Below are 18,698 nucleotides of genomic sequence, written 5' to 3'. Positions count from 1 at the left end.
AGAAAGCTGGTGGTGATGGGCCAGCAAACTATATAACACAGAGTGGAGTAGGCAAAAAGTCCCAATTTATTTAGTTTGAAAAGCTGAATCAGACTAAATGTCTGATGTAATATATTGCATGCTTGTTACATTTTTATATTTTGCCTCAAGAAATGCTAATGAAGTATATGCAATTTGGCTCTTATCCGTGGACTGCTCAATAGCTTAACTTTATTTTGAGCAAAAATGTGTATCTGCTATTCTTCTTTTGGAATAGTGGTTAACCTTTGTTATCCTCAGTCAACATGCCAGCTGAGTCATGAGATTCACTACGTAAACTGTGCCAGATGACTGAGGCTCTGATTTATAGGTTTTATATTTTCATACTCCACTGACAAATTTTGTCCTCTTCACTAACAGGCCTCAAAATTTGTAATATGTGATCTCTACCTTTTACTGCAGAAATTATAATAAAGAATGACAAAAATGTGAGTTAAGGGATAAATATCCTATCTTTAAAGGATTTGGGGGTTTTTCCAAGCCATAATTTGATTCCAGGCCTGATGCCAAGTCTGGTCCCCTTTCTCCCACATGACTGAGTAGTTCAGGGAAGTGTATGAAATAAGACAATCTCAAAGGGATGTTTTGAGGCCTCCACTTTAGATAAAATGGTCTGTGGACAAAAAGATGGCAGCGTTCCTCCTGGTCTGTGATTCTTCTCCAGGTTCTGATTAGTCCATTTCTTTCTCATTTTTCCTACATGCCAAATCCAACAGTAAGTCTAGTTTGTGCTGCTCTGTACATAGGTGACTCTATGGAAAGATCCCCCAGCCTGAGAGTCAGAAGACTTGGGTCCAAGTTCCACAGCTGACTTAAACTCTCATTGCGCCTGAGGGAAATCACCTCTCTGGTCTTCCATTTCATCATCTGTAATATGAGCAAAGCTGGACTCTCCAATGTCCAAGGTCCTTTCCAGTTCTAACATTCTCTGAGTGTCTGACTGCTGCCCAGGCACAGTATTAGGAATCTTTTCTCAATTAGGAGAGGCATACTAGGCTTTTTCACCACCTAGCTCACCTCTTCTTGTTTCCAATATTTTTTTTTTATTTTTTGGAGGGGGTAGGCAAGGCAATTGAGGTTAAGTGACTTGCCCAAGGTCACACAGCTAGTAAGTGTGTCAAGTGTCTAAGGCCAGATTTGAACTCAGGTCCTCCTGACTCCAGTGCCAGTGCTCTACTCACTGTACCATCTAGCTTCCCCCCCCTTTTTTTTAAATTGTTTCCCATATTTAACCCCGAGTTTTAGAGCTGGAACATTTTTTTCAGGGGATAACAAAATCTGTGTATACTATTTTTAAGTCCCTTCACCCAGGAGTGGCTGACCACAGCATTGCCCTAAGGGTTTAAAAACCCTCTTATTTGTCACATTTCTGAGTAAAGTACTGGTCACACATGCCCAGTTCTCCAAACATACATCTCATTCATTGTCTTGGGCAGGGAAACTAGCCAGTCAGAGAGTAAGGAACTGCTATGGCATGGCATGAGGCTGCTAAGAAGCCCCAATTTCCCTTACCTTTGAAAGGTATGATTTTATACTCTTGCTTCTTCTTAGAACTCTTATGATTTTTTCTAATTTGGTTCAACTCACCTAATTTATGAGCAAACACAATCCTGAGTCTTATATATTGTTTGGGAAGCATCTTCAGGGTTCTATTTCTTTAAATGGAAAAAAAAATTATGCAATAAAGTGATGAGAAAACTTCAACACAGCCCTGCCCTAGCCATATTCTGTTTTATACAGAGAGTTCTGTGCTGTGATTTATATAGCTAGCTACCTAGATCGCTCACTAGTGAGCTAAAGCATAAACTCTTATATACCTTACTGTGCTGGGTGGGGCATGCTATCTCATTGTATGAAGATACCTGGGAAATGCTAATCTCTCCTAGATCTGTCTGCATTTCCATTTACACATCTGTTTACCTATAATCCACCCCTTCTGGTGGTAAGTAAACTTCTTGACTTTTATTTTTGTGTCTCCTAAGCTTAGTACACTGACTTTCACATGGTATTTAATAAATGCTTGTTGAATTGGAAAGGAGGGAAAAAGAACCTCATGCCCTGCAACCACATTTCCTATATTTATTTCCACTTATGATAATGGAGAATGTTGTTAGACTGTAATCTCTCAGGCATTACTGTATTTGAAAATGCATACAGCAACTCCATTGGATTTGGATCAAGCTTTAACTCAGAGTTCAACTGTTGTGGTTAGTGTACCTCTTTTCATTGGTTTTCCCTGTGAGTTATATGGTAGCTTTGCCATCAGCTGAGGGAGCTCAGAAACACACACCATATCAAAACATACAGGCTAGTTATACAGGGAAAGCCTGCCCTCCCTGGCAATATGGGAAGCCAGGGCATTCAGAATTTTAAAAATTAATTAATGTAAATTGTCTGGGAAGGAGTCATTGATTTCTTCTAGGAGTTAATTGGGCATGATCAATCACTAAGTCCGAAGTGTGACAACCAAGTCATTTGTCAGATGCTAATTGTCATGGTGGGGGAGGAGTGCCCTCTCAGCTTAGAAAAGATGGTGTGCCCTAGGGAAATGAGTTTAAATCATCCTAGTACTGATAATTAATGTGTGTACAACTGTCTCTGGGAGCTTCATTACTCTTAATATTGAGGTAAAGGTTGAGTGCAGGAAGGTATCTAGGGTTTTGAAGTCTTATTGTAATTTTATTCTTTCGGTCCCATGAGTGATCAGCCATCATTTCTTGGGATATGTTTCATGCAGCAAGGGCGGAAAGGCTCAAGAATATAAGGAGCAAGAATGAATACGTATACACAGTATATTTATATATACCTGACACTTTAATTTGTACTGTGGATAAAATGTAATGTGAAATAAATTCTGTGAAATGCATACAGGCTAGAGATGTATTACAATATTTGGATTTTGGATTTCGTACTTTGACATTTCAAATGAATTTGTTCTAAAAGCATATTTGTTTTTGTTCCTGCTCACACTGAAGAAATCCAGGCTTTTATACCATATAACCTTTAAAGAAATACATTTATACTGCAAAGCATCATGCAATACATTTTAGTAAAAATGACAATGTTAACAGATTCTGGAATAGAGATGCTGATTTTAAGTTATGTATCTAAATCGTCCTTGGTGGCTTTGGAGAATATGCCTGGAAACATTTTGCAAATGGCATATAAATATGTAAATCTATTATTTCATTCTCAATTTTTTATTGTTGCATTTACAATGTATAAATATTTCACATCATTTTGCATTGCAAGCTGTGTGGAAGACAGCTATTCATAAGCATTTCAGTCATTCTCCATATAATTAACAAATATTTATAAGATATTTATTCCAATGCCAGGCCTTTATTTATGAATGGTAAGACTTCAACATCTGCATGCATTGTATCATGAATGCACTATGAATCTCCTGAAAATGACAGTCGCTGTCTTCACACTGAGCCTGCTTAATCATCCCTAAATCAATAACTAATTTTAAAGTTCAAGTTGAACATAGTATTTTCAGTGGGAAGGTCTGGATGGACCTGTGGTTTATCAGTGAAACTCTTTGTGTGAATACTCCATCCAGTGATAGAGAGAACCAACTCTCCTATATTGTCTAGTCATTTAGAGACTTGCTGGGGACACTAAAAGGTTAAGTGACTTGTAATAGTGACTCAGCTAGGAGGACTAGGAATTGTCTTCCTGACGCTATGACTGACCATCTATACAATATTCCACATCGCCTTTCAAACAAACCTATTGTGACTATGTAGGAATGTATGTATGGGTATGTATATACATGCATGCACACATAGTCACATGTTATTGTTATATATGTTATTGTTTATATATACATATTGCCTTTCCTTTTCAGTTGTTTGATATATTACATTATATGTTAGATGATACATATTATATAGCCTTTTCTGTTGTGTAATATATAGATTATAGATACATAGATAATAGAAAAGATAAACAATAGAAAAGGACAGGCAATACAGATTACAAAATGTCAAATGTATTTATTTTTCCAGAAGTCATATCTGGTAATTTTACAAATATTCTAGACATGAGCTGAAAAATATTTCTGTTTTTTATTTGACTAATGCAGAAAAACACAGCAGATCATATCCCCATCCCTCCTGTAACTTTCAGAAACATTCTGTAGTTTATATAAACCCTAACAGCCCCAAGGAAAAAAATGCACTCATTGTTCTCTGTCTGCTTTCTCAGTAATTGCAAAAACATGTGTCAGTGACAGCGCCAGTTTGAGATTGTTGTTGGAAACGTAAAATAAATTGCAAGTGACTAACAAGAGCAATTTACAGAAGGTACATGGTATACCTCACTAGTCAGCAGACTTAGCTTGCATCTGGAATTCCTATAGTAACCAAAACTAAGAGAGCATGCGCCACTTCCTAATTATCAATGGAAAACACTGGACCCTGTACATCGTGCCAGCAAACTGGTCCCAGTAGTACCATAGCTAGTTCATTGTTATCATTATGGTTCTACTTAAGATATTTGAAGGATATTATTTCTATAACCAGTTAAAAGTATTCAATATCTATAATCCAGTGGCATTAATACAAATAATATCAGTGAAAGGACATTTTTGTTTCAGCTTAAGAATATGTAACACTTGTAATGTGTATACATATATGAATATAGGATATTTGTATATGTATGTAAATGATAATAATCTTTATATTTTGCTTTGAGTTTTGTCAAGCACTTTACAAACATTATCTTATTCGATTCTTTCAGTAACCCTGGGAGGTAAGTGCTACCATCATCCACACTTTACAGATGAAGAGATTGAGGCAGGCAGACTCTTATGTTGCCCAGGGTCACATTCCTCAGTAAATATCTGAGAAAGGATTCAAACTCAGGTCTTCCTGGCTCCAAGTCCAAAGCGGTATCCACTATGCCATATAAACAGAGATGGGGAGGCCAAGAGAAGTGAAAGATCCACTTATTTTGTACACAGAGATGTATGTGTGTACATACATGAGCATATATATACATATATGTATATGTTTGTATGCATATATATGCATATATAAATGTGTAAATATTGATATGTCAATATACATGCATATACACGTACATCACTGGGATGGTTTTGAAAACTTCCTGTCTGCTTAAAAACAAAAGATAGTCTGAAAGGTTCCATCTTTACTTCTAACTTATTACATAATTCTACTTTGAAGATGATATTAATTCCCGCCCCAAATGGTGATTCGCAAAACTAGCTCCACAGAGAGCTAAAGGCAGGTAGGTCTGAGGATGGAATGCTGATTCTTCTTGTCATAAGGAGCTTTTGGATATTTAACCATATTCAGACAGAGGCCAAATTCTCTATCAAATGAACTATGATCAAGAATGCCATGTCTGTAGTCGAAATGACGACGATCTTGCATATTTTCATTTGTTAAAAACAATACGGTCATCCTGCGTCCATGCCTTCAAAGAAGAGAATTTTAATTGCAACGCTGTAACTAGGATTGCCTTCTTGACTTTCCATCATTCAAGATTCATTGAACAAATATTTATAAAGCCATTCCTACATACTGTGCCCTGTAATGGCTATCAATACTCACTAGAGGCTCAGGGCATTACCGAGATAGATAAGGCATTATTCCGTGTTCTCAAATAATTTGTAATTTATCTGAGATAGAGAACTATAATATGAAGTCTGAAGTGTGGAGGAGACGTATCAAGAAAGAGTCACGATAGGAGAGAGAGGGAGAGTTGTTGAGAAGGAAATTAAGAGAAGTTGGTATCCTCTGGGTTTTGAAGGAAAAATAGGATTCAACAATTAGTGATTGAGAAGAAGGCATTTCTGGAATAGGAGATATACCGAGCATAAGTAGGGAGGTCGGCAAGCATGGACTGTTTGTGGAATTGTGGTGTTTTACTGTTGGAGTCTTGAGCATGTGTAAATGAGGTCATAAAAGCATGTTAGATCCATATTATATAGTCAAGTTGTGTCCTTGAAGAGCATAGTAAAGAATTTGATATTAGTAATACATAGGGAGTTTTGAAAATTTTTCAGCAAGACAATGAGTGACATGTTCTTCCTTATGTAGCACCTGGGGTTTCATACACACACCCCTTCCTGCATGCGGGACCTCAGAAAATCTTCCAGAAGCTCAAGGTACTTTGGGGAGGGATGTCAACTCAATTCTATAAGATTCTTTTTAAAAACCAGCCCAACCCTGTAACAACAATGTGGCTTACTGCTACTGTGGCTGTGTAAGACCAGCAACACCAGCACACAGAAGAGCTGCCATCACAGGTTCCTTGATCTGCTTTTCTAAGGAAAGCAACTTTAAGGGGTTAACAATCTTACTTTAACTAAACACACATATATCATTCATTTAATTCAGGGGAAAAGCCAGAACCCTGAACTTCAGAGCAAATATAAACAGAAATTACAAATAGAAAATATCAACAGATCAAATGGCACAAACCAGTAAACAGGCTTCTAGCTTTCTTTCCAACATCTTAGTACATAGTTACCAGGGAAGCACCAACATCTGGATTTTTAAGCCTGGGGGCTCCTTAACAATGGCTGCACAGAGTCTTGTCTGATCAAATCACACAACACTCTTCCAGTGAGTGAGAGCCTCAAGCAAAACACTTAACCTCTGAGTTTATATACCGTGTTCAGGGTCAAAGGACGTCACAACCATGCAACTCAAAACCATGTGAACTAGGCTTTTTTGTTTCTTAAGCAGGTCATCCAACACTCCTGGATTTAATCAAAGAAACAAAGCCACTTGATTACTTCAGTGCTCCAAAAGGGAAAACAGTAAAAAAAATCCCACCTTAATTACCAAGACGAACCCCCTCTCTCCCCCAAATCTAGCAGCTAATCCCCTCCCTTTTCAAATCAGCTTTGATCTTTTCTGCATAGCAAGTGTTGTCTGGCCTCTCATTCAGGGACAAACCATCTATGTGAAGGTTCTAGGGATACCCTTAGAGGATTAGGTGTGTTTCATCTCAGCATGTGTCCCAGAGGAGACTTTGACCCAGTTCTTATCAGCTATCTAAGCACTACACCAAGCTGCCTTTCAACAGAATAGTAAACAATCGATATGAAAGTATGATAAATATTTAAGAGGAATATAGAGTGCAGTAACATAAGGAGAAAATTCCAATAGTGTCCTAGGAGGGTAACAGGAGGCTGTGTTTGCCAGCTGAGTCAAACCACCACCACTTTGCCCATCATCTCCCCTCCAACCCTGATAGAGGAAGCCCAGGACCCTATACCCAAAGACTGTTGGGAATAGCATCATCACTCCCTTCCCAACCTGCCACTGACTGATTCTAGCCTAGCTTTCACAGCCATTATTGAAGAAAGAGATCTTTGTGGAGAAGGCGTCTACCCTTGAAAAAGAGGTCATAACCACCAACAGCCCCTATTGGTCAACTGCCACCAACAGACAGGTAAGCCCCAGGAGCCCTGGTGATAGCAGCACTCTCAGACCTATATGGGTCCTGCTTCTAGCTGAACCCTCAAGGCAATTATACAGGAAAGTAATTCGTAGGAAGGAGGAAGCAGCCATCCCCGCCATCTACCACTCACAGGACAAGGAAGCCAGCAGGGCACTTGGTGGGGAGATGCAAGGTAGTATGTGCCAGGCAAGTCAAACCACCACCACCACCACCACCATCTCCTCTTGAACCCTGATGGAAATGGCCTATGATCCTGAACCCAAGAGCCTTGAGCATAACAATGCTTCCAGCCCAGTGCTTGTGGCCATTATCCTGGGAAGCAACTTTGGATGGCGTAGCCTGAAAAATATAGCAGGTGCTACAGTCACATCTATTAAAGACCTAGAAAAGTGTTTTTTCCCAAAACTCTTGGCATTGTCAAATGGTACAGCCTCAAGCTGGCATGATTTTATTCATGGAAATGACATTTAAAAAAAAGCTTTGCTGTTGTTCTCTAAGGATCATCTGACTTTCTGTCTGACTTGTGGCTTAAACCTTCCATCTGTGCTGTCTCCTCCATTAGAATGTGAACCCCTTGAGAGCAGGGGCTAATTTTCTATTAGTATCTCCAGTGCTTAGCATTGTGCTTTGTGCATAGCACCTAAGAGAACTTCATTCATTCCATCTTCTCTGAATATATCTTATATACCTAATAATTTACATGTCTCTTCCATTAGAATGTGAGCAATTAAGAAAATTTCATTCATCCCATCTTCTCTGAATATATCTTATACACCTAATAATTTACATGTCTCGTCCATTAGAATGTCAGCTCTTTGAGGGCAGGGACCATTTTCGCCTTCTTTTCTATTTCTAATGCTTAGCACAGTGCCTGATATATAGTACGCGCTTATTGACTGATTCAGATAAAAAAAGCAGATAGTACCTGGAGTAAGGGAAAGGCTAGAATGGAAAAGGAGTCACCCAGTTCAAGAAAAAGGCAGAAGAGTAGCAGATGTCTGTCTAAAACAAAGCCAGGACCACTCAAGGTCACCAAATAGGATTAGACAAACTGGACTTTACACAAAATAAAGTTACTGCCTGTAGTGGAAGCTAAGTTCTTTTTGGATTTAAAGTTAAGACTTTGCTTACCCAGGATTTGGCCTGTTAGATTAAAAGTATTGTGACTGTATTTTTTAAATGTAGATACAGGGATGGGGGGAGAGGTGGCAAAGCAAATCTTGCGATGACATAACTGGAATGTATGACGATTGTATTTCTTCCATAGTCAATGAATTATTGTATACACACTAATTTAGGTTAATATGCCTCCCAGAAGACAAAGGAACTGGAGGAATGCTTCTTCATTCTTTAGGTTGGCAGGGAAAATGAAATATTTCTTGAAAAAAATAAATAGAATGACTTCAAAGTTAAAAACAGAAGAGAAAATGGATCTTAGAGGTAGAAGAGATAGATCCCTGACCTATTTTCAGAGTAGGAGAATATGACACTGAAGAGGAAGGGAAAGTGAAGACATAGAGCAATTTTGCTCCAAGCAGCAGTTTTGAGGCTTTTTCCTCAAAAGAGGGAGGAAAAGGACCCTCTCAAAGGGAAGCAGATGCAGCACTTCAGTGAATGAGGGATGTGCATTCACAGTTGTCATTTAAAAAGATAATCTAGAAAGGGAATGAGGAAGGACACCCAAGTAGAGTTTGGTTGTGGTCCTCTGTTGACCTGACAATAACAATTTAGAGGACTTCTGTCCTGCTGGGGAGTGTATCTGGGATACGAGGCAAAGTCTTCCAAGCATTGTCAGATCTGACAACTGATATACACTTCTGGAGACCCACGCTGCAACAAATGATATTGCGAAGAAATGCCTAGGACCATGGCTAGACATTAGGAAATCCAGGGTAAGAAACCAAAGGTGTTTTCATTCTTGTGGCTAACTGTAGGCAAGTAATCCCGAAGAAAAAGACAGTTTTGGAAATTGAGTAACTGGCTAAGAAGAAGGTATCTGAGAAAGAGATTTTAATTTCTGGACTACTGGGATAGAATATATCTAATAAGGACTAGTAAAGTATATATTTGCCTAAAGTCTTATGAATCTAGTATCAAGAGGCCTCTATCTCTATTACACCCCACCATAAGACTTTGTTGTTCAAAACTTTATTCTCCTCAAGTCATCCCTTACCCCCAACTTGGCAAGGAGCACAGTACCTAGGACAGTAGGTGCTTAATAAAGGCTTGCTTATGGATTGATTGATTAACTAATCTGATTAGAGCTTCTTTTCTGTCCCCACTCTCCCTTTTTTGCATAGGCCAAAATGGGCAGTTTCTTCAGTAGATCATCATGTGTCATGGGAATCTTTATTTTATAGATGAGGAATCGAAGACCTAGAGAACTTATTTGATGAAGGTCACAAATCCAGTTAGTGGCAGAAATTTGACTTAAGATTGCCTTATGATTAAAAAAAAATTTAAAAGAGTGATAATGGGGGGTATCCCAGCACTATCTTAACTGTCATTTTTTGTATTTCTTTAGAATTCCAGTACTGCTGTTCATTTGAGATCTCATCTATGTGCATACTACTCCCTCCTGTGATAGAGACCTTAACTCACCTGTGCTGTCCCCCATGTGTGACTTTTGTATATGTCCTTCCCAGGTGAATGTACCTGACATGCTGGAAGCCTTCCTCTTGTTCTTTTCATATGGTTTAGATAGCATTGAAGGAAATAACTGCCCATCACTTATTCTTCACTTTCACTTCACAGAAACACAGAATGTAAGAGTTGGAAAGGATCTCAGTGGCCATCTAGTACAACTCGTATATAAAAAAAATCCTCATTCTTGAGTGCTCCACAAGTGGTCATGACAAGGCCACTTTCCCCACCCTTCCACTTGCCATCCCCGCTCCAGGCATGCACTCTTTCCTCACATCTGCCAGTAGAATCCCTTATTTCCTTCAACACTTAGCTCAAGTGCCACTTTCTACATGAAGTTTGTCCTGATTCCCACCCTCCCCTACAGTTGCCAGCACTCTAACTGCCTAAAATACTTTGTATTTATTTTGGATATTTTATCTAAACTTATATGTCTGCTTGTCTCTCCAATAGGACTTAAGTTTCTGAACAGCAGGATAGTTTTATTTCTGTCTACTCATCTGTAGCAGCTACAACACTGCCCGGCACATAGTAAGATGCTTAAGAAATGTTTGGTGATTAATTGCTTGATTGACTTCTCTGGGCCTCATTCTCATTGTTGGCGATGTTCCTGAAAGCAGACAAACTGGCCATTTGCTGATCCCAGGACTTGACATTCCATTTTCCATCTTTATGATTTGGTACAGTCTGTCCCCCATGTTTGGAGGGCAAGACCCCAGATTCACATATTAGTGTCCCTAGCTCGCTTAAAAGCTCAGCTTGTATCATCTCCTACAGCAAGCCTTTTTTGGTTCACTTAGTTATTCTCTGTCTCTTTCACATATCACATATATACCAATATGTTTACATTATGCTCCTGCCAGTAAATTGTAAATTCCTTGAGGGCAGCTACTATAATATGATCTTCCCCAAGTCCTGTGTGATTGCTGGATTTTGTAGTACTAGCCAATAAAGCATCGGTACTATGGGGGAGAGGGGTAGCAGGTTTTATCTTTGGATCTCCAGCACCTAACACAGTGTCTTGCACTTAGCTGATGTTTAGTAAATACTTTTTGGGCTAGGTAGGGTGGTACATGCCTGTAGTTCCAGCCAAGAAGGAAATGGTGTTACTAGGGCATGTGCTATTCCATTGGAGAGATGTATCCAAGGTGGAAGCTGTCCTGTAGTAAGGGATGCTCCATTCCAGTGAAAGAGTTAATTTCCTGGCTTCACAGAATATTACTGATGCTTCATCTCTAGGGTCTCCATCTCAATGGTGCCACTTTAGATCAGTTGACAATAGGGAATTTTTCCAGTGACTTGAAGAGTTTGTTTACATCCATCCCGATCCTGTTATATCTAGGCCTGCAAAAATCATTCTGGAGACAAATACATTTAACATTTTAGGGATAGCCTCATTGGTGGGATTTCAGGGGGTCTATGAACTTAAAAAAAATAGAGAGAGAAAAGCTATAAAATATTCTGATTTTCACTAATCTCTCCTGAAAATTTAGTATTTCCTTTGATTATGAATATAAACCACAAATCATTATTCTGAGAAGGGGTCCATAGGCTTAACCAGACTGGCAGAAGTGTCCACTACATGAATAACCCTTGCATCATCAGGTCCCTGGCATTTGATCATTGTCAGATTCACTGTCCACTGACATTCAATAGGCAAGTTATTCAACTTTCCTGTCCCCTTCCTGGTTCTCCACATATGCCTGTTTATTTAGCTTTGCTGTCACCTACTTTCCAAGACATCACAATCTGAGCAGATGTCCTGTTGTGAAAAACAGAACCAGGACAACAGGCAGATCAATCACTCTCTGGCCCTCCTACCAACTATTAATTTTGCCCCCATGGCTGATCTGGCAGCATTAAATATGAAATGCCTGTATACTCAGGCCCATCTGTCCTCTCTCTAAACAAGCATGATGGAGAGAGACCCAGTCTCCAACAGGCTCCTGCCCCTCTGCTCCCATCTGTACATTCCTCTTTGTAAAAATTGATGGAAAGTCCTCTGTCTTTGCTAGGACAACTCAGCAGCAGGCTAGGAGAGCTTATCTAAGATTTATACACTGCCTCCTGAGATATCTGGGGTTCATAACTTTGATGCTTCTCCTGCTACTATGTTCTGTCTTTCTAAGTACATGCTTGAGATAAGAATCCCCTGGAGTTGCCATTGGGCCATTTGCAGCCTCTGTTAACTTACCTCTCCATCATGGGTGATAACACTGAATTTTATCACAGGGTTGCCCTCATATTGGGGATGTGATGCCATTTTGAAATGTGCTGGCTGGCCACCCTGGGACAGCTGGAGTCATGCTGCTGCTATAAGCACATTACTAGTAGGTCATCCTGAAGTTGTGTCACTACTTAACAGTCTGTAGAAGAGTGTATGATTATCTCCTGGGCAGCTGAGATGGTTTAGCTCCTTCCCTAGGCTGGACTTTCAATACTTCTAGGACCCTATTCTTGAAGGAAATTTTCTGACCTCACAGTCTATTCCACATCACTATTGATCAGTGGCCTCATTTTGTTTCAACTTTCTGAACTATAATGTTCACCATTCATCAGGTAAATATTCAACTCTCCATATCCCTGCAATCAAATGGCCAGAGACAGTATGTAGGTTTTTCTTTGTTGTTCCAGGAGATTGAGGAGACTTTTTGATACCTTCTTTAGAACCAGCATAGCCTTAATCACAGCTGGTCATCACTGACTAGCCCAGAGAATTTTATCCAAAGGGGACTATTTTCAGTCAGGATGGGGAAGGGAAGGTGGATAGGAAACCCTAGTAATCTACTCCACTGGGTGGGGCACCATGAAGGTCACCATGTCCTTCCATATGAGGAGTCTCCAGGAACAATCAGTTATTGAGCACTCATTTTGTGCCTGGCATTGTGCTAGGGATGGACTTAGAGAGACAAACATGAAAACAGTCCCTGCCCTTGAGTAGCTGGAATATTCTGGGGAGTAAATGATGCATATAGATAAGTAAATAAAAATATATAAAAAGTGAATACGTTTTCCCTTGGGTGGGGGAGACAGGGAGTACTAACCACTGAGGGAACCAGAAAAGGCCTGGTGAAGGAAGAAGCATTCGAGCTCAACCTTGAATAGAAATAGGAATTCTAAAAGGCAGAGATGAGGAGGGAGATCGTTCTGGTCATGGGACAATGTTTGAAGATAGAAATTGTTCTTCCGTATTCTGGGAACCTCGAGAAGGCTGATTTGCCTGAGAAATAGCATGAATAGGAGTAATATGAAGTCTTACTGGAATGATAGGTTTGAGCACAGAACATGGGGTGTTTACATAAGGGGTCAAATTGTGAAAGGAAGGATTTAAATATCAAAATCATTGAAGGTTTTTGAGCAGAAGAGCAGGAAATGTTCTACAACCTGTACTGCACCAGGAACCATGGGAGCTATGTATACGTCCACCTCAACACCTCCTACCACTTGAGTCTAAAATTAGCCATGGCTAATACTGCCTGCCTGGTACTTCCTGCAGGAGGCTCTGGAGTGATGTTCCTCAATTCATGTGTTGTCTAATCAAGAAGCCTATTGCCCTCAGAGTCAATAAAGTGCCTCCTAGCCTTGATAGGCCCTAAGTAGGGGTGTCCTAATGGTTAGTGTCTCTCTCTCTGGCATCTCCTCTTGAGGACTTTGCCTCGAAATAAGCAGCTCTACCATCTCCTCTTTCAGGTTTTAACACCATGGAACAAGATGCTTCTCCCAGGATAAGCTCATCACTTCCAATCTCATCACTGTGCTGCTAACTTAAGCCTTGATTGACACCACCTCCAACAGACTCCTTTCCCCTCTTCTTGGAGGGCTGGAGGATGGAGTACCACACTCCTCCCCATGCCTTCTTTTGCAGGTGGAAGAAATTGGACTCTCAGCTCACTCCAGTTTCTGTCTTGCTCTACCTGCTTTCCACGGAACAGGATGCCTCTGTGCCAGGTCCCCCCTAGTTCCCCTCAACCTTTCCTGCCTCCTTTTGTGTGTTGTCTCCCCTCATTAGACTCTAAGCTCCTTAGGGGACTATCTTTTTATTAATTATATCCCTAGCATTTAGCATAGTGCCTGACTCATAACAGACACTTAATAAATGTTTATTGGATTGGACTGCCTTCATCAGCTGGAATTTATCACTTTGGGGAGCCAGATAATATATGTATCAGACAGGGCTGATGATTAGGAAAAAAATCTAGGTGGGAACAAGAATAATTCCCATAGAGTGGGGAAGAGAGATGAAGGGATACAAATTAAGAGGTGACCCCTAAAAAAGCCAGACCTGGCAAATGGAGGGGTGTTTTCAGAGTGCTGAAATTCTAGGAGCTGAGATAAGTAGAAAAACTGGGTAGAGGAGTTTAGATTAAATCTGGAATATCAGTGCTAGATATGGAGGCAAAATACAAGGAGTGCCTGGGAGTTGACCATTTGTCTGGCTAAACCTGTCACTTCAAAGTCTTTTTTTTTAGTGACTGCTATTTCCATTACATATGTTGTTACTCCCCAAGAATGCAAACATACCAATGTGTTTAGGGGCAAGGTCTACTAACACCCCCTCTTCGGTCCCCCAAACTCAACTGTACCATCAAACCATGGCCTCATACCCTTGTGTTCCAATGGTCCTTGTTTTGAAGGGCTGACCATGACCCTAAACTCAGCCCCCAAGGTCCTGCTATTGGTGGAGGGGGAAAAAGAATACCTCCTTAAGTTCTTCATCACAGAGGCTAAAGGGCTAGCTCCATTCTTTAGTGTACTTGGAAAGGTAAGGTTCTGAGGAGAGGACAAGTCAGCCAGCATATAGTTACATGCTCCAGAGTTAATAGAGGCTTTCTATTAATTCTATCTCTCCAAGTCATGACCTCAAGGTCCAAGAAGACCTTCTGAGGGAATGGAAGGAGCCCTGTAGCTTTGCAAGCCCAGCAGGGCAAAAAGGAGTTTGGACACATGTGCTTACTTGCTCACAGGCCTGCATAATAGAATGAGGATTTGATGAATAATATTCACTGCTATACACTTTGTCAAACCTCTATTTCTCATACAATGCCTCTTGATCTCTCTACAATCTTCCCAGCATTAAAATTGCCCTTCTGGTTCTTGGCTTCCTTTTCCTGTCTTTGGCTCTTCAATTAATTATCCTGAGCAACTTGGGTTCCTTACCTGACTTGAATTGTGGTTTATGTCATTTCTCACAATGGCATGTCCCTTCATGTCTAGGGACTGTCATAAATACTGATCTGGTCAACTCTCCCCATGGGAATCCAATACTACTTCATCTCTCCCTCCTTCCACCGAAGTCTTCAATGACTCCTTTGGTGCTGGCCTATTGGTTCTAATGCACTGTAAGCAGCACCCCCTCTTATTTTCCTTTATGTATTGTCTTCCTGCATTAGAATGGAAGGTTTTGAGGGCAAGACTGTTGTGCTTGCTTATATTGGCATCTCCGGTGCTTGGCATAACACCTGGCACAAGAGTGCTTGATAAATTCTTTATCTCCAACTCTGTCTGTCTGTCTGTCTGTCTCTGTCACTCTCTCTCTTTCTCTCCTCTCCCTTCCCCCTCTCCCATAGTTTCTCAGTCATACTTTGACCTATCCCTGGATGGGGGCCAAGATGAACTGGGCAATATAACATAACCAATTATTCGAGTTGTTCCTAGGAAGAGTTGAGCATACCTGGTTAAGCTTTAAGTCAGTCTTGAAAAGGCTAAAGGGGAGTTTCAAAGAAAATCACTGGAGGCATAGAAAAATCAGCTCAATGTGTTGGTGACCTTCATCCTTAGTCTTTCATCTTGTTCTTTCAGTACCTTGGGGTGAGAAGATCCCACTCAGGCTGTTCATCTGTTGTTCCTGATTCTCCATATGTGCTTAACCAACCTCCTTTTCTGATCACACATGTCCTTGATAATGTCTTTTATGTCACTGCTTACATGCAAATCGTCGGTAACATGCTGCAGCTTGTTTATTCCAGCCATGTGTCTTTCCATTATCCTTTGGATTATTTGTAACTTTAATTCTTCCAAGATCCTTGTCTTCCATTACTCATAGCCATAAAGCATCCCTGGGAGGATATTAGTGTTGAAGAATTGGGCTTCAGCAGCACATGCAGTTTGGGATCATTGAAAGCACTGTCTGGTTTCCTAAAGACAACCTAGTCCAATCTCTTACAATTCAGTTCTGGATCCAGAATCTTCAAATATGCTTGTTACATTTGGAAAATTTTCAGCCTGAAAAAATGGACTTAGTTTCTTTAATTTTGTTCTAAAATGTCCCCAGTCTCCTTTATCCTGGGGGTATCACATAATCACATAATCTCAGAACTGGAGGAAACCCCAGAGACCATCTAATCCATGCCATAACCTAAACAGAAATCTTCTCAACAACTGAGAAGTGGCCACACAGTCTTACATGAAGATTTAGAGTGAGGTGAAAACTACTGTCTCCCAAGAAAGCTCATTCCACATTTGGATTGTTCTAAATGTGAGGAACAGGGGCTCTTAATCTTTTTTATGTCATGGACCTTTGGCAGCCTATGTACACGTCTTTAGAATAGTGTTTTTAAATGCATAAAAGTGTAGGATTACACAGGATACTAAAGATTAGTGAAAAAAATGATATAGTTTTTCCCATCCAAAATAGGTTCCCTCTTTTCCATGGACCCCCTGAAAGAGGAATCTGTTAACCCAGGTTAAGATTGTCAGTGTGAGGAAGTTTGTCCTTACAGTGAACCTAGCTCTGTCTCTTTGAAACTTCCATTTCCTTTCTCCAATTCAGTTCTAGGAGCAAGCAGACCGCATGATAGCCATTCAAATACTTGAGCACGGCTATCAGATCTCTTTAGGTCTACTCTTCTCTGATGAAACATTACAACTTTTTTTAAGTGATCCTTAAATAGTATAATCTTGATACCTTTCACCAATCATGACTGCCCTCTTCAGAGACCTTTCCAGTTTATACCTTTCTTCAAATGGAGTGCTTAGAATAGAACACAATACGGACAGATACAATTTTAGAGGTACTGTCACCTTGGGGAGTTAGGTGGTGCAGTAGATAGAGTGTTGGGCCTGGAGTCAGGAAAGCTCATCTTTGTGAGTTCAAATCTGGCCTTAGACACTTCCTAGCTGACCCTGGTAAGTCCCTTACTGATGTTTGCCTCAGTTTGCTCATCTGTAAAGTGAGCTGGCAAAGGAATGGCAAACTACTCCACTATCTTTGCCAAGAAAACCCTGAGTGGGGTCACAAAGAGTTGGACACAATTGAACAACTGTCACCTCCCTAGTCCTGAACACTTCCATTCTTACTGCATCCTAAGATCATGTTTGCCCCACCCTTCCCTCTCTGAACCCGAATTATGGCTCCTTTAAATAGCTTTCAAGAACCAAATCTTCCTGTGGCCAAATTAGCTTAAAACCTACTGAATGATGCAGCAATATACTATGTAGTAGTGGTCCTAGGACTTCTCTTCTTAACACCATATCTGTACAACTTGGAGAAAAAATCCCTTGGTCTCAGTTTTCCCATTTATAATATGAAAGTAAATACTGCATGTCTGTCTGCCAAAAGTGTTTTAGAATTAACTACTAAAAGAAGGTAGAGAACTATGACTCTAGACTTCATTCTGACCAATAACAGTAAACAACAACAACGTACTGGTTGAGGATGTTAAAGTAATGGGAACCTTAAAAGAAAGGATGGCACTCCTGTCAAGGTCTTGTTGCTGAGACTAAGTGGAAATTAAGGAGACCTTTTCCTTTGTGTGTTTATGTTCAAAAGAAGCCCATGTGGCTCAACTCGAGACACTCAAAGGAGCAGGAAGCATGGACTTAAAGGAAGAGTACTGGGGGACCCCCTGAAACCTGCCTAATCTTCCTATTGGGGCACAGACAGATACCTCCAAAGTAGGGCAGCCTATCTGCTCCCTAATGTTAGGGCCAGTGTTAACACCTGCAAAGCTGGAACTAGGAAGGGTCAAGGAAAGAATGCACCATGCATATCACTAGAGAGCCCTGAACAAGATCAACCTCAGACAAAGGAAAGAAGAAGGGGTTCACAATAGGGCAAGGAGCTTCTCACGGTGCCCAACCCAGTATGATTGGGCTTCATTCCAATGAATGGGCTCATGTGGCTTGCTCAGCTTGGGGTCAGAGCGGCTTCAGGATCAGAGCAGGTCAGAAATCATATAAGGAAGCGAAATGTCCTTCTCAGGTTGGTTTGCTTGGTTTCCAAGGCCTGAGATCATGGGCAGGAAAATAGCAATCCACTCAGAAATCATAATAATCTATCTAGAATAGAAAATTCTAGATGTGGGGGATTCCAAAGAAAGGCCAGTCCAGGAAGGTAGGCATTTGTGAACAGAGTACTCATCTGTGTTGATCAGACAATAGGAGAGACATTGACAAAGTAAAGATAAAAATGAAACCCAGTAACCAGTAAAACAGTGGAGAGATCTATATCATATAAATGATTGTGGGAAATAGGACTGATTCACTTGATAAAAGACATAGATGTTATGATAACTGTCATTAAATATTGGAAATGTTTTCATCTGGAAGGTGTAAGCTTGCTTTGTGTTGTTCCT

The sequence above is a fragment of the Trichosurus vulpecula genome, chromosome 6 (genome assembly GCF_011100635.1).
Source record: "Trichosurus vulpecula isolate mTriVul1 chromosome 6, mTriVul1.pri, whole genome shotgun sequence".
NCBI classification, from domain to species: domain Eukaryota; kingdom Metazoa; phylum Chordata; class Mammalia; order Diprotodontia; family Phalangeridae; genus Trichosurus; species Trichosurus vulpecula.
This window is presented reverse-complemented; position numbering follows the sequence as displayed.